Source organism: Ictidomys tridecemlineatus, chromosome 9 (genome assembly GCF_052094955.1).
Source record: "Ictidomys tridecemlineatus isolate mIctTri1 chromosome 9, mIctTri1.hap1, whole genome shotgun sequence".
In the NCBI taxonomy this organism is placed as follows: domain Eukaryota; kingdom Metazoa; phylum Chordata; class Mammalia; order Rodentia; family Sciuridae; genus Ictidomys; species Ictidomys tridecemlineatus.
This window is the reverse complement of record NC_135485.1, coordinates 52,406,664-52,427,843: the sequence shown is the minus strand read 5'-3', so window position 1 is coordinate 52,427,843 and position 21,180 is coordinate 52,406,664. Positions and strand designations below refer to the sequence as shown.

The 21,180-nt window shown below is 33.6% G+C and overlaps 1 pseudogene across 1 annotated transcript; it reads left to right on the top strand.

The window, feature by feature from the left end:
• Nucleotides 1-248: 248 nt before the first annotated feature.
• Nucleotides 249-19,243, top strand: LOC101972700 (sulfotransferase 1B1-like; annotated as a pseudogene). The gene is made up of 7 exons (XR_013425803.1): nt 249-2,899; nt 3,163-3,291; nt 6,773-6,875; nt 12,263-12,389; nt 13,052-13,146; nt 14,112-14,292; nt 17,479-19,243. The product of XR_013425803.1 is annotated as a sulfotransferase 1B1-like (transcript).
• The last annotated feature ends 1,937 nt before the right edge of the window (nt 19,244-21,180 follow it).

The window sequence follows — 21,180 nt, the reverse complement described above, 5'->3', positions numbered from 1 at the left end:
TTCATCAAAATAGAAATTATTTACAAGACATTCTTAGTAGTGAGGCAAAACATTTTGATCCACTGACACACCCTTCATGTGTTTTCCAGCTGAGTTTCTCTCAGACCCTTTGTATCCTGTGGGGGAATTAAAATCTAATCAAATTTGGCCTGAGCTGACTTCTGGTCACCACCCTCCTCCATTTCCTTTCCCAGGCTTCCTGGTTCTGCCAGCTGTGGAGACAGTAGGGCCCTAGTGTGTGTGTGTGTGTGTGTGTGTGTGTGTGTATGTGTGTAGTTCAAACTCTTGAAATCTTGAAATTGTAACTGCCTGTGGAGTCGCTGACTGCTATCACTGACTGCTGTGTTGGATCTGTCCTTAGACTTGTTTATCTTTCTAGTGTTACGGCTGAAGTCTTCAGGGCCACCACTGACTCCAAGGACTCATCACAGTAAGTACCACTGACTGAAAAGAAAACTGAAGAAGGAAGTTAAATTGTAAGGTAAAATTTGCTTTTTGATCTATTTTCTTAAAAGATTCTGTCCTACATTTACAGAGCATTGTGCCAATTAGAACAATTTCTGTTTTTATCAGTTTCATAATTTGAACATCTTTCGCGTGATTCTTATTTTTCCCATGGGATATTCAGTACTGCTGTTTATGCTATGTAAAATCTCTCTAGCTTTCCATATTCACTTTTATTTTTTCTTGGTTCACTGGGATACTTCCGTAGTGTTGCCAGGATTGGGGATCTTCTTTTGACACTTCAAGGTACTTTCAGATAAAGAAATCTTATTCAAGTCCTCAGTTTTCTTCTCCCATCTTCCCTTAACATACATGCACACATGTGTGAACACACACATACACACAGACATACCACTTTAAAGCACATTCTAGAATATAGAATATGCTTTTTTTCTATGTTATTTTTGGGAGCTGGAATTGGATATGGATCTAATAGAGTTGAATTTTGTAAAAATGAAATGAGTGGAAACAGTGTCTTTTTTTATTAAAAGAATTATTTAGATTTAATGGCAAATGATTCAGTTTCTTCTAAGAGCAGTATTGTTTTTCATTTTCTATTTTGATCGATCATTAATCTTCTTTAGACATTTTAATTTTCAGCCTATGGCTTAAGTTGAACAGGAAGACTTTACAGGTCATGTAGAATATACTTTACAACCACAAAAATTGCCTGTCACTTTCCTGTAGGTTTAAAAGGTTTTTACCACATAATTTTTATATTTTAGTGAAAATCATCCTTCTGTATATCTGGTCAATGACACTAGTCATCTTAGGTTTTCCAGCCCCCTCCCCTCTGTGTGGCTGTTCCCCTATAATTCTGAACTCTTCATCAGCCACTAGTCAGGGTGAGCAATGCTAACTCATGTCTAATCCCCTGGAGCTTCCTGAATCGGCCACACCCATATCCCAGATGTGACTGGAAGGTGTCAGAACTGAACTCCTTGCTGTGTTTTGATACTCATTCCATCTTTCTCTGGCAACATTTTTCTAGCATGAACAGCTTGAACTTTTAGTCAGAGAGGAATTGCTTTGTTGAAGAAAAATGCCCTTACAAGTTGTGAACACCCTTATTTGAATGAGACTCAAGACAATGTTTAACTCTGGGTTGGGTTCATAGTCTGTGCAGAATGATGAAGTTAACAGATTAAAGTCCATTCATGGGTTGTCACCCTTTCTTTGTCTTTTAATAGACACTCCAAAGCTCTGGTTCTTTAACTGTCTACAAAATGAAAGATTCATCTTCAGAGTGGGTAAGAATTAGAGAGAAAAAAAATGCATGCTGACAAAAGTCAAGGCAATGTATTTTCTAGGAGGCACTGAATTCATTTTAATCAACCATTTATACACACCCTACACTGTCAGAGAGTAAGTTAAAGGTGTTTAAAGTCTCCTCCAAAACTTTAAAAGAATAGAGATTATTTGAAGATCTTATTAAAATTTAAATTCTGGTTCTAGATTGGGACCTAGGACTCTACAGTTATAACAAACTCAGATGGGACCAATAGAACATGATGCTTACATGTGGACTGCAATGAATAATAATTGTTAATAAATGTGATAAATATAAAGCAACAGTACCAAATAAAAATGAAAAATTGAAGAAATAATGGCAAAAATCACTCAAATTTAATAGAAACCATAAGCTCACAATTCCATGAAGCTCAGTATAGCTAAAGTTTATATTTATGTATACACACACACACACACACACACACACAAATAACCATACAAAGAAATACCATAATTCAGTTGTGCAAAACCAGTGATAAGGAAAACAAAAAAATCTTAGAAGCAAATAGAGAAAACATATGCATTACCTACAGAGCAAGGGTAAGAATGATAATAGACTTTCTGAAAGGAAAAGTAAGGTACAATGTACAAGTTAATGATCAGTAAGAGATTTGTTCTGCTCTAAATCCAGATTTTTAGTATATTTCTGTGAAACATGATTTTAATTGAAAATAAGATGTGTAGTTCTGTATCTTTCCAAAGTTTCCATTAAAGACCTTTGTTCTGCTTGTCACTGAGCCAGTTGCTGCTGTTTGTGACCTTATGCTCACAAAAATGCCCTTTGTATTTAGATCTTTGTGTACTCGGTGCATTAAAGGCCAATTTTATTTTCTGTTATATTGCATTTTCTCCAGGATGACATTTCTCACTCAGATTATGATGTCTATTTTCTTTATTTCTCTATGATTTAACTGTTAGTAGGAAGTCTACTAAGTATATGTACAACTTGCCACAAAAATGATCTCCCCAAGTGATATCTTGCGAAAAAATCTGAAGATGGTCCATGGCTGTCCCATGGTTTATGCTTTTGCACACAACTGGGAAAGGATTGAACAGTTCCGCAGCAGGCCAGATGACATTGTGATAGCCACTTACCCCAAATCAGGTGAGCTCTGCAGCCTGACTCATGCAGGTCTGACTTCAATTTTTGATTTCTGGAATCAACTTCTCTGTAAAATTATCATCCTAAGGAAAGTTGACATTCCTATCCATTGGTGCCACCATCTATTTCCAGTATTAAATGGACATTGTCATATAGAAATGGAAACCAGGATTAAGTTTCTAATAAAATGTAGTAAGAGCACAAGCTTCTACTTTCACTCCCTGGAATTAAGTGCTGATTATAAAAATATTGCTTTTTCCCCACAGGTACCACTTGGATTAGTGAAATCTTGGACATGGTTCTAAATGATGGAGATGTTGAAAAATGTAAGCGAGATGTTATTACTGCTAAAGTTCCCATGCTGGAAATGGCTGTTCCTGGAATGAGAATGTCAGGTAAATTTAAGTCACCTGGTGATTATAATTTTGCAATATTATTTACATAGCATGTGTATTATTATATCTGTAATGGCCCATTTCAAGAATCAAGTAGATTTGGTAGCAAGAAATGAAAGTTTGCAAGCCATATGATAAGTGAGGCATATAAAAAAAACTTTTTTAGTCCATTTCATATCCAGGTATGATACCAAAGATGATATTATTTGATTGAAATAAATAACTGAAAATTTGGTTAATAATATAAATAACACTTCTTAGGTTTTATTGACTTTTATTGTGTAGAATTTGGCAGACTAGAGCAAAAATTCTAAATTTAAGACATTTCTATAATTCAATCAATAAACAAAGAAGTACCATCCCTGTTTTAGGAAGACAATTTATTATTTATAAAATTAAATTTTCATTTCAAAAATATTTATTGAGTATTTCTAAAGTACTTCATTTTGCTGTTAATCAGATACAAAATGAATATTAATTATATATTCTATTCCTGGGAAGCTTATAATAATACTGTGATATTTAAAAAGCCAATACATTAACAATATATCCATATTATTAGTCTTACAAAGTATCAGATGTTAGGAAATGGAAAGATAGAGAGTTTCCTTTAGGTTAGATGTTAGGGGCAGCTACTGGGAATTAAGACTCAAAGCCATGCACACAGTCAGAAAAAGCACATTCCAGAAAGGTAAAGCCTTAGGCATGAGGTCCTTGATGCAGAAAAGACCCTGGTGTAGGACACTGACTAAAACATGACCAACAAAAGAGGGGAAAAGGGCATGAAAAGCAAATAGAGATTAAGCAAAGACAAATTGGGTAAGTCTTGTGATTCTTAATGTGTTATTCAATTTTATTCTAAACATAGTGCAAAAGACATAAAAGTGTTTTAAGCAGGGAAGAGCTTATAGAGCTTTGTTATTTTTATTATTTAAAATTCAATGATTCCACTGGCTACTGTGAGGGGATGAAACTGAGGATTCCAGACAAGACATGTTGTTCTTATTGTATTGATGAACTGTGTAACAAATGTAAGAGAAATAAAAGAATCAAGGATGATTCCCAGAGTTTTATTTTGAAAACCAAGTGATTCTGCAATCTGTACAATCATAAAAATGAGAAATTATACCCCATTTGATTCAAATGTATGAATTGTCAAGATCATTGTACTGCCATGTGTAACTAATAAAAAAAAATAAAATAAAATAAATTTTATCATCTTTTAGAAAAAAAAAGAAAACCAAGTGGACTATGGAATCATTTACTATTATGGAAAATATTTGGAGAGGAATACATGTGGATGCAAGATTGTTAATAATTCAACTTTTAAATGGTTAGTTTGAGATGACACTGGAAATTTTAAATGACAAATTAAAATTATAGTATTGGGAACATGCTGAAATATATGTATTAGGCCACTCTCAGGATTATTGGGCATGGGAAGCCATGCTATTGCCCAAGGAAAGCCAGAGAAAAAACTTGAGAAGAGCAGAACCATGTGGAAAGCACCAAGATATGGAGGCTTGGTACAGGGATAGGAGTTGTCAAAAGACACAGAAAAGAAATAGTCATTTACCTAAGGGGCAATGAAAAAGCATGGTGTCCTACAGACAAGAGAGAAAGGTAGCCGAAGGGAAGCATGGCTCTCTTAAGTGCTGTTGTAGGTCAGAGATAAGAAGGTGGATCGTGGTAATGTCAAGAGCAGAATCCAAATCTTCTCCCATAAAGGACGTATCCCTCATCAGACAAGCTGGACTGATTAATTCCATAGGCAGACAGGGATCAACTGGGAAGGTGTCAGTCCTTAGTGTGGTTGTCTGTAGGCTGAAGACAAACTGCTAAGGCTTGGAACTGAAGGATTATGCTGGGGAAGTAACCAAAATGAGTTCCCAAATGGGGTAAGACTTCAAATTCATAGGAAAGTATAAAATGAAAAACTGATTGAGCCAAAATAATCTGAGACAAGGGGTCAAGGATCATTGGTATAAAGCAGGGTTAGAATCTGAGGCAAGCTGAGTAGGGCTGCCAGAGAAGGAATAGTTGTCCCACCAGGAAATGAAAGTAAACTCTGGCCCACAGATTTACTCTGGATCCTGAATGAGGATACTTGTGATATTTCTTAATAATCATATTTATGGATATAAATGGCTCACTTAAAGAGACTCATATGGTGAAATGATTATAAAACAGAGAAGGGAAAGCAATTGTTCAGGAACATTTGGGGAAGAACCTGGAAAAACAGATATTGGAAAAACTTCACAAAGGAAACAGAGATAAATTCAATTCATAGACATTCAGAAGTAGTGAATTATGGATATTAAAATTTTTCATTTCTCTATGCTAGTAAAAGTGACTATAGCTACCAGATTAGAAGTATAATAAAATCTCCGATTTAGGTTTTTTCCCCCTTAATTTTTAACTTTATTTATTTATTTATTTTTATGTGGTGCTGAGGGTCAAACCCAGGGCCTCACACATGCTAGACAAGTGCTCTGCCACTGAGCCACAACCCCAGCCCACTGGTTGAGTTTTACAGATCTATAATTAATATGTTTTCCGATAAAATACAAGAAACTCAATTAAATTGAAAATTCGGAGAACTGACTATTATTGCATGAGAGATATTTATTCTAAAAAGTATTTTTTATCTGAAATTAAAATTTAACTAGGCATTTTGCTTCTGCCAATCCTATTTTTATTGATGTAAGAAGGTTCTTATTGATGCTAATCATGTGCTATTCTCTCTGCTGTACTGGACATCACTTGGTGAAGGAAACAAGTATTTGCCTGCTCTGCTAGAGTCTCCATTATATTGTGGGTGTTTGGGGTGAGGATGGGAAGGAGGTATGGGAACAAACAGTAAACAAGGAAGTAAACAAACACAAATATGTGTCATATGGAACATTTGAAGAGTGTTATAATGGTAACTGAGAGACAACATATATAATAAATTATTGCAAACAACAGAAACCATTATTATTTTCAATGGGAGAGTCAGATACAGTTTTGTGTGTGTAGAACTTGCTATGCAGAATGTGACAAGATTATGTAGGATGAACAGGTAATTTAGAAGTTAGATTGAATATAAATATTATGGTGTAAAACAATAAAAGGATGCATAGGACTTTAAGATTTACTGGATGAGAGACCTGAAGAAGGAGATATGATAAATCTTTAAATTACTAAATTACAATCCCTCAATTTGAAAAAGGGGGAAATGAAACATAGAGATATTTTTTAAATATCTCACAACGAATAAAAGATAGTCAGGATTTTAACAGAGGAAGGATAGTCTCAAGTTGTAAACTCTTAATTATTACACAATACTACCTCTTGGAATACAGAGAAATGCCTGTAATTGGTACAACATTTAGCTACATGATATGCTGCTCAAAAGCCTCTTGAAAAATTGGGAAGATGAGGGAATGCAGGGCTCCTTGGAAACTCTAATATTTCTAAATACCAAACTAAAATTCCCCAGGTATAGAACAATTAGAGAAGAATCCATCACCTTGTCTCGTCTCGTGAAGACACATCTACCAATTGACCTTGTTCCTAAGTCTTTCTGGGAGAACAATTGCAAGGTATTCTCTTGACTGCAAGCTGATTTTAGCGTGTGACCCTGTCTTTTTACCCATTCACATAGTAAGAAAATGGCCAGATATTTAATTGACTTGTGACCATGAGCACTGAGCTACACGAGGAATTGTTTCAATTAAAAAAAAAAAATTAGTGTAAGCTTTCATACCTAATTTATCTAAATTTGAGTAGCAACAGAATCCTAACCTCAGGATAGTGTTATTACTCTTATTCCTCTGCTGTCCCTAGATATTATGGCCTTCAACTTAACATGAGAGTGCTAGTTCTTATTTGTATGGTGAAATTTTTCAGTGAACATTTTTTGTGCCTGCATATTTGCTTTGAGATAAGTTTTAAATTTCAAAATCAGTTCTTCAATAGCTATAGTGTTATTAAGATTATTGATTTCATATTACCTGATTTTGCTAGCTTGTGAATGTGAGATAATTTTCCAAGCTGTTGAATTTATGAATGAAAAATTATTCACATAATATATACCCACCTCATTTTTATAGTGGTTTTGGTATGTGTTATGATAGCCACCATTTTGTTTTTGATCTTGGTTGTTTGTCTCCTCTCTTTTTTACCTTTGTTGTTTTTGCTATAAGTTTACCAATTTTATTTTTAAAAATCCAGATTTTTGTTTCCATTACATTTTTAATTTTATTGTCATGGATTTGTGCTCTTATCTTTATTATTGCACTCCTGCTTAGCTTTGGGTTTAATTACTCTTTTTTATCAAATATTTTTAGGTAAGAATGTAGATTATTAACTTGGTGTCTTTCATCTATTTCTAGAGTAGCATTTAGTGCAATAATTTTCTTCTCAGAATTACTTGTCTCATGTTCATACAGTCACTCCCAGTTGTTCCATCCCACAAAGTTTGATGTGTTGTACTTTGATTTTTATTCAACACTATGCATCTTTATATTTCATTTGAAATTTATTCTTTTGCTATAGAATTATTTCAAAGTATGGTGTTTAACTTCCAAGTGTTTAGGAATTTTCATGTTGCCTTTTTGTTATTGCTTTCTAGTTTGATTCCATTTTCATCGAAGACCATACATTATATAGTTTTTATTCTGTAAAATATTTTATCTTGGTCTATCTTTCTGAATATTCCATGAACACTTGAGAAGAATGCATTTTTCCTTGTTAGTTGGGATGGTCTATAGATTTTGATTAGACCCTGTTGTCTGATAATATTATTCAGTTCTTTTTCGTTTCTTGCTTTCTACTGGTTGATGATTCAGTCAGTTAGTGAGGGTGGACTATAAACACCAAAACTATAACTCTTGACTTGTCTAATACTGATTTTAGCTTTACCAGGTTTTGCTGCATGTATTTTGAAGCAATATTGTTTTGGGGCAATAGGATTTCATTTTTTCCTTAGTGAGTTAATCCTTTTGTCATTATGTGGTATCCTTTCTTGTCCCCAGTAATTTTTTGTACTGGATTTTATCTTGTCTCATATTCATAAGTCACTCCTAGTTTTTACTGATGAATATTTGCATGAGATTTCTTTCTCCACCCACTTTCAACTTATTGTCACTTTGAAGTGAGTTTCTTGTAAATATCATGTGATTTAATCCTGCTTTTCAAAATGTACTCTGCCAATTTACATATACTTATATCATTTACATTTAAAACACTTATTGATATTTTAAAACTGAAATCCATCATATTTTTTTCCTTTGCTTTTTGTTGTTTGTTATACCATTGTTTCTATTTTTTTTCATTTCTTTGTTTACCAGAACCATTTACCAGAATTATTTTAAAAAGAGTTTCATATTGACTTGTTTATAATGATTTTGAGTTTTTTGTTATTGTTTTTGTTTTTAGATATATTTTTCTTAGTGACTGCTCTAGGTATCACTTAAATATATAAATATATATAATTTATCACAGACTATGGTTGTCAATATTTTTCTCCTTCAAATAGAATATAGAGGGCTGGGGATGTAGCACGCTTGGCTGGCATGCGTGCGGCTCGGGTTGGATCCTCAGCACCACATACAAACAAAGATGTTGTGTCCGCCGGAAACTAAAAAATAAATATTGAAACATTCTCTCTTTAAAAAAAATAAATTAAAAATAAAATATAGATATCTTATTTCAATTTTATTTCCTATACCCTCCCCATATGTTAAACATATGGTCTAAAGTGTTTCCTGGACATGAATAAAGTGCCTCATCACATGCTGGTGCAACTTTGCTTCAATTATAAAATATAAAGAAGAAACTCACTAAGTCAAAGACATTCTTTTATGTTACCTCTCTTTTACCCATTTTCTTGCTCTTTTTCCTTTTGAAGATTTAATTCTTCTATGATTATTTTCTTTTTTTCTTCAGAGGTTCCGTCAGTCATTTCTTAAGATAGATCCATTTATATTCTCAGATAAATGGAGATAAAGATATTCTCCATTTATCTGAGAATATCTTTATCTCCTTTCCTGCCTGAAGTACAGTTTTAACTGCATATAGATTTGGAGTTGACAATATTTCGCTTTCTGTACTTGAAAAGTATTATGCCACTTCTTTGGCTTCCATGATTTTTGGTTGAGAAATTCATTGCCATTCAAATGAATGGTGTTTAGTATGCAGTGTTGTATCTCACCGGCTGGTTTTTAAGATTTTTATTTGTCCTTATATTTCAGCAGTTTATTTACAAATTTGTGTTGGTCTTATTGTGGGCTGATTGCTCAGAAAACACTCTCATTTAGAATTTTGTCCAAATTAGAGTCTTTTATGTAGCCAGATGGGACTGCTCCCTGCAGGAACCAAATTCTCTCTGCAAGGAACTGCATCAGGTCCCAGTTCTGTGCGGTTTATAAGGGGAAAAAAGCACATCCTAGGAAATGTAGGTGCAGGCAAGCAACCAGAATACAAGGGCTGAGACAGCAGTTAGCAGAGCAAAAACAGACAACATATCCTGGGTTTGAGCGCATTTGTGGGCATATGAAGTACAGAAAAACAATTTTTAACATCTTAGAAACAGTTTAACATTATTTATTCTATAACACTTAATACATAATAATCCTAATATCCTACTTATTAATTAATATTTCATAACCTATAATCTATAACTTATAATCTGTAATCTATATTGATTAAGCTCAGACCATAACAGTCTGACTTTATTTGGGTTTCTCCTTTTTGAAGTTCTTTTAGCTTTTTGGATCTATAGATTTTTTTTTTTTTAATATGCATGAGTGTTAGCATTTTGTTTCTGTGATCAAAATATCTGACAAGAGCAATCTGGAAGAAGAAAAGTTTATTTTAGGCTCATGGTTTCAGAAGTTAATTCCTTGGTGGACTGACTCCAGTGCTTTGGGCCCAAGGAGAAGTAGAACACTTCGCGGGGGAAAGGCACGGTGGAGGAACCCTGCTCTGTTCATGGTGGCCATGAAAGAGAGAGAGAGAGAGAGAGAGAGAGAGAGGAACCACAGAGAAATTGAATCCTTCCAACTCATACTCCCAGCGACCCACTTCTTTCAACTATGCCCCACCTATCTACAGTTACCACCCAGTTAGTCCATTCAAAGTAAGATTCATGTCAGCTCTCACAAGGCAATCATTTTACCTCTGGGTATTTCTGCATTAACACAGGAGCTTTGGGGGGACCCCTCATATACAAACCATAACAATATGGATGGTTTTATTCATTAATTCTCCAAATCATTGTTCAGTTTTTTTTATTCTTTCTCCTATCATTCTAGTATTCTGAATATAAGATCATGAAATCTTTTGTTACTGTCTCACAGATCCCCAAGGTACTTTTCATTTCTGTTTAGTCTATTTTTTCTTTCTGTCTCATACATCGGGTAACCTCTATTGATGTATCTTCAGGTATGCTGATTTTATTCTCTATTACAGCTACAGTACTATTAAGTCCACTTATTAAACTTTTTATTTCAGTTATTGTACATTTTCAATCTATAATTCCCATGTAATATAAAAATTTTCATGTGTAAAATGTTTCTTTCTTATGTTTTTATTTGTTTCAAGAAAAATTTTAATTGAGTGTTGAAGCTTCTTTATGAAGTTGTTTAGAATATTGGCCAGATAAGTCAAAATTTAATATGTATTAGTATTGGTATCTTTTGTCTTTTCACATTTAAATTATTATTTTCCTAGTTTTGGGTAAGACACATGATTTTTATTTGGATCCTATATATTTTCATTATGTTTTGGAGATTATTTTAGTAGTTATTTATCCTGTTGAGGTTTAGCATATAAATTTTGACTGTATTTTGGGAACTTTGTTCCTATAGGAGTTTATTTTCATGAGTCCCTGCAGTGTTTTTCTTGTGTTGACATTCTGGGGTTTTTGGTGATCTTGCTTTGTCCCTGCTCATGCTATATGCAGAGGTGTATCATACCCCCTTGGACCTGCTAGTGCTGACTGACTTACTGAAAGGACAGAGCTTTCATGACTGGGTCTCTGTGCCACCTGGTGGAGGGCATGCAGAAACAGAGCTCTGCTGCTGTTTCTCCTGTGGTACACAACTACCCATGAGGGCTCCAGCTGTGGAACAGAAGCTATGAAAGCCCAGGGTGTCACTGCCATTACTGGCAGTGGGTCAGGTCATGTAGATGGGCCCCAGGTGTAGAATAGAGTTTGGGATTTTCCAGTACGTCTCTTTGGGGCTTATATTTCCTGATCCTTTGTCTAGGATCAGATTTTTCTAGGTATTGTTTTATTTGGTTTATGCTTGCTAATACTTCCAGGTCCCAAACTTCCTTGTTGCCCAATTCACAGCATACAAAAGATTAAAAAAAACAACAACAAAACTCAGAGGGAGCTTACTATATTGATATCCTCAAGTTAGGAAGTGACTATTTGGTATAGTTTCAGTGTTCCTGTATCACTGTCTGTTGAAAAATTTCTAGGGTTTTAGTTATCTTTAGAAGAGAAAAGCAAGGGCAAGTGGATCTGTGTCTTCCAGTTTTCAACTGATTTTAATGCCTGTCCTTGCTTTCCACTGCAGTCATCTTTTTCAACCTGTCATGTGCTTCCAGGTGCTTAAGTGGTAGAGTTTAGGGCCCCAAAGCCTCACAATTTTGTTATTTTCAAATTGGTTGGTATTCTTTGTGCTCCCTAAATATGTCATGGTTTCTTTGTAAACCACAGAGTTAAGGGAGCCAGAAACTAACAAGGTTTTTCCAAAGCATACAGATGTCTCAGGTTCTCATTTCATATAAGCATTGCCCTACTAGAAAAAAAAATCACTTAAACTGATTCTATATTTGAGGAGTTGATGAAGAAACATTATGGTCCCAGAGTTTCTAGGAGGAAACCTACTCTTCCATTTTAATTACCTATTGTTTTTAAATTTTATTTTTGGTAAAAATACCTTCCATTTTATTTTCTTTTTCCTTCCTCCTGCAGATGATTTATCTTGCTCGAAATGCCAAGGATGTTGCAGTATCATTTTACCATTTTGACTTAATGAATAATTTTCAACCTTTTCCTGGAACATGGGAAGAATATCTGGAGAAATTCATGACTGGAGATGGTAAGTAGGCCTTAGCTTATAATTTATAATTTTTAAACATTTTTAAACAATACTATTAACTATTACTGTTATGACTTTTTCATCCAAAAAAATTTTTTTTCAAGACAGTACATTCAAATCCAGGAGAAATGCATTCAAATTTTATTTTAGAAAATTAAATGAAATATATCTAACATTTTACTCTGACATTCAATTTATAAACTAGATATGAATCGTTGGTATAATGAAAGTATTTTAGAATACTTTCTCAGTTGCTAGAAATCCATTCTCATTCTCTGCTCACAGTAAATACTGTTTAACTTGCCCAAATCACTAGTTAGATCTGTTTTAAGTTTAAGCTTAAATTGTATTTATAATAGGCAGATATATGATGTGAACAATGTGTATAAAAATAGTTTCCTTCCTTGTGAGGTTGAGTGTAATTTATTAGCACTTAATGTATTTTTATCTGAAATATTTTCTTTGTATTTCTCATTTTGAAAAAAAATAATTGCTTATACATGTGTAAATATCTAATTTTACCTTTTAAGAATTGATTTTATATTCTCAGTTCCAATGATCACTAAATTCCACAAAATGTCTTTATGATTTAATTTATTGTTCAGGAAAAAATTGATTTAATAAATGCTTGTGGAAATAGACTTTTTTCCTCCTGCTTTTAGTGGCCGATGGTTCATGGTTTAATCATGTGAAGGGCTGGTGGAAGAAAAAAGAACATCATCCAATACTTTTCTTGTACTATGAAGATATGAAAGAGGTAAAAGTGGTGGATATTTATTCTGGATAACATCCCTGCCCTGTCCTAGGATATAAAGATTAATGTTTACTTTTAAAATTAATCTATCAAGTCCAAAATAATATCATTGTTTTTCTATCTCCTATATCTTCTTATCCATCTCTATACCATCATTAATGACATTCTAATTATAAAATCAATGACTTATATTCATTATTCTTGTCTCTTCATTACTACGTTTCTTTGATCATCCTTTCTTTTCAAATTTTTCTTCTAAATTTACATTTACTCAGATGTTGCACTCATGAGTAGCCTTTGCATACTGTCTATCAACTCAGTTTTTTTGTTTGCTACATTTGAGCAATCACTTCCATGTTCACTTTTTCCATGAATATTTATGTCACTGTCCAACATACAAATAGACAATGTATTTTAGTAAATTCTAACTCATCATTCTCAACTTCAGCTTAACTTTCCCCAAATCTTTCTAGACACATCCACATAGGCTTAAATGCTTCCAAAGAAGTTACAAAGATAAGTTTATGTCATTAACAACTGAAAATGATTCACTTTTCATATTTTGTTCATTTTATCCTTAATATTTAATGAGTAATTTAGGTCTTGATATCTTTGCACCTTTGAATCAATCATTCATTCTTTCTTTCTTTTTTTCCTTTTTAGAGGTACTCAGATTAAACCCATGACTAAGCATGCTAGGCAAATACTCTATCACTGAGCCCTGGAATCTACTATTTTTTAAGAGTTTATAACCAACAAAGTTGAGCATAATCAGTTAGTTTTCAAAGTTTTGAGTTGTCCATGTTTAATTACTTTAAAAATTAAGGAGAATGCACCCAACCAACTATTAATTTCCTTCAACATTTAGAGTCAACCCATAAGAAAATTATAAATTTGTATTTTTTTACATTATGATAGTCATTTACACACTTTTCATTTCCTTGGATGTGTGTTTTACCCACTGATAGAATCCAAAGGAGGAAATCAAGAAGATTACTAGATTTCTAGAGAAAAACTTAAATGATGAGATTTTGGATAAGATCATTCATCACACCTCATTTGAAGTGATGAAGGACAATCCTCTAGTGAATTACACACACCTGCCCACTATACTGATAGATCACAGCAAATCCCCTTTCATGCGTAAAGGTAAATTCTTTGTACATTTTAATTTTCTGTTTTACTGTCTTCTGGAGGATTATCTCTGTGACCTCTTCTGCATTACTTAGCCTCTTTAGGCTTCAGTTCTTCATCTGTAAAAATAGGACACTAATATTTACCTAGAACCAAAATTTGCTCAGTTAGAGTCAACATTATTAAATGAAGCAATGTGTGAAAGCTCTTTGTAGAAAACATTAAATATTTGAAGAATATTTCTCTGTTATTTACTATTTACTCTCACTCTGTTAAGTGAGAGTGATTTTTTGAAATTGTGATATAATTCGAGAGTGATTTTTTGAAATTGTGATATAATTCCAAGTTTGTCATTCTTACTTCTTTAATTCTTTGTCTACGTTGGCATAGGCCCCTTTCCATTCCTCAATGATATATGAATTTTACTCAGTTATGTAACTGTTCTTTATAGCCACCAGTTCATTTAGACAATAGTGATAAATTTACTAAGGAGATTCATCAAAAGAAAGCATTTTTAAAATTTTTAGCACTTTGGGAAATTGTTGCTCCCCGTAGATACTATCTGAATTACAAGATACATAGAGTACAAATTTAACATAGAAGAATATAGCATTTGTTTTGACATACAGTTTTACCTCATTTAAGAAAATTGTGTAAAAAAATCATTTCTCATGGAGTCACATTTAATATTTCCTTCTTCAAAATGGATTTTTAAAGGTAGTATGTATCCTTTACCACAAAGTTTAGAAAAATACATCAAATTCATATTTTGAAAAGGACTGAACAGATGAATACAAATTGTCCATTTTTTTCTCCATTTCTGGAACATTATCATGCTGGTGGAGGGAGAAAGAATAAATATCAGTCAAGCTCATCTGTAACAGAATCAATTATGTGAGAGCATATCAAGGACTTTCAACATGGCTGTCCTCAGCCTGACATGCCAGTCCCTGGATTATTTTTACGATGTTAGAATTGCCTATTTGTAGGAAGATATATTAATATTAAACATCAGAGTATTTTTGTACCCTCCTTCTTTCTATGACCACTGGTTACTTTGGCTAGTGTCAGGGCTGAGGTTCCTGAGCATAAAGCTGGGAACAGTAACTGATTACTCTGTTTGATGCACACTGGTCTTGTGTGGAATAAACACATAAATATTATAGTAGTTTTTGACAGGATGGAAATCAATTATTTGCTGCTTTTCCCTATGCAATTTTGTCCATGAGTTAAAGTTATGTAATTTCCAGGAGAGTTTTACCTCCAATCACATGAAAATAGAGGCCACCTATGGTATCTCATAAGATGTACAAGTAGAGGAGACCAGCTCTTTATTTGGATGCTATGACTTCTTCAATTTCAACAGTAAAGAGTATGCCTGTCTAATAATGGGTCAGTTTTTATATCTCCTCTAGTGGTGACACAGATCAAACATTTGTGGTTAGATGGATCTAAAATATATATTCAGGCTATGCATTTGCTAAAATCTATGACATTTAATACATTAAGTCCCCCACCAAAACTATGCCTACCTCACTGACAAAATGGGGAAAATATTAACATCTATAGCTCAAGCTTTGTGGATTGTAGCAAATGAAATGAAAGCATTTAGGACATTTTCTAAACTACACATAAAGAAGTAATAAATATTATGAGTCAGGGTTGTGATTGTGGCTCAGCTATATAGTGCTCACCTAGTATGTGGGAGGCCCTGGGTTTGCTCCTCAGCACCACATAAAAAATAAATAAATAAAATAAAGATATTATGTCCAGTTACAACCAAAATAAATAAATAAATAAATATTATGAGTCTACATAGTTCAAGATTCATTCATTCACTCTTTCATGTATTCACTCAAAAATTCACATACAGGAAAAGCTCTTTTTGAATACCTATTTGCAGAACTATTATCTAGGCCATTTAGGGATAAATGACACAAACATTTGCTTCACAGAGCTAATGATGGGGTATAAGAATCATAAAATTGAATGCTGAAACAGGTATAGGACACAGGAGTCAGTCACGCCCAGTCTTGAAGGCTACTTCATGGAAAAATCAATGTCCTCATTTAGTGACACAACAGACACCATAATAGGGAGGGACAGATGATATCCAATGTCCCAAATTGCAACAAAACAAATATCTGGCCTTTAGTTAGTGTTTAGTTTATTTAAAAAATTATTACAAAGTGTTTGTGTATATTGCATAATTTATTTACAGATCAGAAGACCCCTATAATGCTTAATGTACAACTTTTTATTTCTTAAATTTATGTTCTCTCTTTTTAATGACATCTTTGAAGATGCACTACCCCAAATAGGTCTGTGTTGATCTTCATGTACATTACAAAGAGCTACTGACATCTGGTGAACATAAAATAAAGTATAATAACCAAAGAAAAAACCTTGTTAAAAGGCCTTTTTCACTTAGAGAACTTAGAAGTTTTATTAAAGTATCATGAATTAACAGAGTTTGTAATTCAATGTGGTATAGTTAATATTTTATAAAATGGGAAATGTATTATTCCAAGAACATTTGTTGCACATTAACAGTTCATTCATTTAAAAAAATAAATTTTATAACCATCCAAGTATGAGAAATTAAATGTAAATTTATACCCCCCCCATTTAATTTTTGAAAAGATGTTCAGGGATGTTATATGTGTGATTTTATTATTATTATTTTTACCAAAACTGCAAAAAAGTGCAAACCTGATGAAAACAAGTATCTTCCAAATATCATCACATTTTCACTTATAAATACTAGAAAACTATACTCATCAGCTTTCTATTTCATAGTTTTTTGGGCTAATGAATCTTCTTTGTACATTTTCCCAAAGTAACTCAGGAAACATACTATGCCCTCACTATTGATCCAGAGGATTCAGTGATAACCCCATGACCCAGAACAGTCAGAAAAAGTAAAAGAATCTCTCTCAGGAAAAAAATTTACTTCCATGTATTTGTATAAGAAAATTAGCCTTTCTAACTTTTTAAAGGTTAGACTGTATGTTTAGTTATAAGTCACATTTACAGATGAGAGAAAATGTCCAACTTTTTAAGGAAATGACATTTTAAAGTTTTCATATACAAGCAAAGTTTTTTCTTAAGTTTTCTAATCTTTCCTTGGGTACATGTTAGGTTTTTCTTCATAATGGATATATTTTTATCTTTCATATGTTTTCTTTTTTTATTTTTTAGGGATTACTGGTGACTGGAAAAATTACAGCGTCCCAGAATGAGAAATTTGATGCCCTTTATAAAAAAGAAATATCTGGAACTACACTTCAATTTCGCACAGAGATTTAAACTGTAACTTGAAGAAATAGAAGATGACCCATAGTTTTTAGAAACAAAGCAGTTATGACTTGGCTGAGCAATCAAATGACTATAGGGAAGAAAAAGCATATTTTAAAACTTTGAATTTTCAGCATCATTAATCAGGCTTCAGTTTGTTCCTCTGCCTCTGAGTTTCCTAATTCCCAAAGCCAAGGTCCATCATTCCTGTTTTGTAGGCTAATCCTGCCTTTTCCTAGATTAGACCAGATAAGACAGTATTTACCCTCCTCAGTCTCCCTCTTTTATGACTGCTGTTTGTAACCTGACACTATATTTCCTGCCTCTACTGGTTTCCTTTGATGAATTATTGACCCAGGACACTGTGTTCCCCTGCTGTTTACCGGGTGTGTCAAACTCTTCCTGAAGTCATAGCTCATCTTCCTCCATTTGGATAACACAGTTCATGTTCCAGATCCTATATATTTTTTTTCTGTACCTTATTTAATGTCCAGGTCTCCAAAGGGCAAAGACCTATATTGTTCTCTCTAAGGTCTTCCCTGGGGACTGGAGATTGTCTCTTAGAGACTGTCTCTGTGAGCACCATGACTTGCTTCCTGTGGACAGTCCTCTTCTCTTAGGAAACCCTTTTCAATTTCTATAGATCACACATTGCAGTGCTCTGGTCACTTTGATCTTTTTCCGAATAGATTTGAATTCCCTAATAGCACTCAAGATAAGGGTATATAGCTGCCACTGAAAATCTCCCCGTCTGCTGTCCAAGGAAGACTAGCCTGAGTCTCACTCTGCCCTCCTGACCCAGGATCCCTCCTACCTACTATCCCACACTATGGCTACGTGCTTGGACTCTCGATAGATGTTTCCGGGAACATTCATATCTCAACTCTGGTTCTTCCATGCATGTAGCTATGCCTCTATCCATGTGCAGCAAAAACTTTATCTGAAGTTCATATCAGCATGTGCCAAATTAAATCCAAAGCCACAGTTCTTAAACTGAAGCTCATTAGAGTGCTCTGGGCTGGGCCTTTCCATGTTCCAGGAGTTGGAACTTCAAATGCATTTTAGACTCCCTGAGGCATAATACAAATATCAGTGGGTTGCAGTTTTGCAAATATGTGCTCTCAGTCTGGAATAGTTGAAATACTCCTTCACCCTGTAACTACACTCCTTTCCAATCCCAGCAGAAGAATAATGTAGTACTAAATGCAAATCCCCCAGAAATGATTGCCTCTGATTCTGGAAATATTTGCTTCTATACATTTATAGTGTATATTATAAATTATTTTAGGATAAGCAACTTGTGTTCATGCTCTTTAGAAACATATTTTGAAGGTGTTAATTCTATAAGTCTATGTATGTTATGAATACCAGCTATGTAGAATATTGTTTTTAAGAAGGAAGTAAAGTAAGCCAATCATGTGTCTATTTATTTGTTATCTTTACTAACAATGAGTAAATGTTGCCTGAATACATATGGGCTTCTGCTACTATAGTCTGTTACTGGGGGAAAAAAATCTGAACTAGACTTTAATCTTTGTAATGAGTTGGCTGCACTAACTAATTTCACTAGCAGAATATAATAATTCCTACTTTCCCTAGTTTTCCTCTTTGGAATAACTTTCTCACTGGACTTGATTCTACAGCAACAATAAAATACTGTAAGATTAAACTATTCTCCAGATATTTTTCTGTGCATTGAACAAAAAGTACAAAAAAAAATAGATTTTCCTTTACTCTTTTGTGGGTTATTGCCTCTTCTTCATTTCTTAGTCTATGATTCAAACATCCATTCAGATTCCCTCACTCTAAAGCTCACTCTCAACACCATACAGTAAGACTCCTACTAAATTTTAGTTTCAGAAGTGAAACCCTACAAAACATTGCCACCAAATTAATTTTTCTAAAACAATGTTTTCATCTCTATTTCTTATTCAGTTTCCAAATAAGACACAGTTACATTGACCTCATTCTAATGTTTTTTTTTTTTATTTTGTTTTGTTTTGTTTTTCCCCTAATTGATGTACCATGACATAAGGACAGTAAGAACAAATGTCTGGCAATGTTGTCCTTATTCCCTATCCATGGCAAGTCTCATTCATCAGGTCAAGGGTTGTTTTTCAAGAAGTCAACAAAGCCAAGTAAAGTGGTGCATGAATAAAATATAAATAATAGGGCTGCAGATGTGGCTGAGTGGTTAAGTGCCTCCTGAGTTCAATCCATAGTAACAACAACAAGAAAAAATTCAATGAACAGCTTAAAGATTTTTTTTTTCATCAGAGCACAATTAGGCCCTCACTTCCCAAAGGGAAATGATATCTATTTCATTTCACTCCACACTGTTCTCATGAGATCTGTTCTAACTTGTCCTACCCACACCATTTAATCTCTTTTCACATTGATCTTATTTTCTATCAAAAAAGTTAAACCCTTTGAGGATTTTGACGGTTGAGTATATGCCCCATTTCACTTTAATCAAGACAACACTCTACTCCATATTACATATTCATTTTCATGTACAGACAAGAAGTTAATATAATCTCTTTCAAATACTTGATATTAAAGAGATGTGGGAAGCCAATTATTTTGCTAGAGTTCTTCAGACAACTGAGAAAGGCAAGAAGGAAAAATGGGCCTAAGAATAGGTAGTTTTTAGTAAGCTACCTGCACAAATGTCTCATTTATTACTTGTGATCATTGAAAGTGTTATAAATAAAATATTTCCATGTTATTAAAACATGACTTTCAGCAGCAAGCTTTTTAAGCAGCCAGCTACTTAGTACAAGCATATTGAAATGACTTTATTCAATCTTATTGTTTTCCCAAGATCAGTTGTCACATCTGTGAATATTATTGGAGAAAATTCATGGATAACATTTATTGCACAAAAAAGAGGAATTAATTTAGAAATGAAGTGTATCTCCAAATCATTAAATTTTATTATCTATTTATGAAGATCCTATTTTGTCCCAGTACTATGTTCTTATCTTTTTATTCCATATATTTTTCACACCACCATTCATTTTTTGTTTTTTGTCTTTCAGTGGAAGTTTATTTCCTTTGTGTACTTATGTTGAAATCAATATCATAGATACTAGGGCATACCTGTTAGGGATCTAGTAGTTTTAGAAATTGTTAAATTGTGCTAACAGAGTATTTATATTTCAAATGTAAATTGATATAGGTATGTGTTTTGGGGAACTTCTAATATTGTCTTATTGACACTTTCAACACCTTTGAGTGTTTTGTGTGACTCATCATAAAATCATGAAGAATACATGTAAAAATCATGTAAAATACATGTAGAATCATGTATCCCACTGGGTGTGGTGGTGCATACCTCTAATCCCAGTGACACTGAAGACTGAAACAGGAGGATTTACATGTTGGAGGCTAGCCTGGACAATGTAAAGAGAACTTGTCTCTAAAACAAAGTGAAAAGGGCCAGTGGTGTGGCTCAGTGGTAGAGTGCCCCTGCATTCAATCCCCAGTACCATAAAAAATAAAGAAATTAATTTATTAATTAAAAATGCCAAGGAAATGCTTTCCAAAGTAGCTGAATATAAAGATAGCCTCAATACCAAGTTTTCCTTTATTCCTACCTGGTTT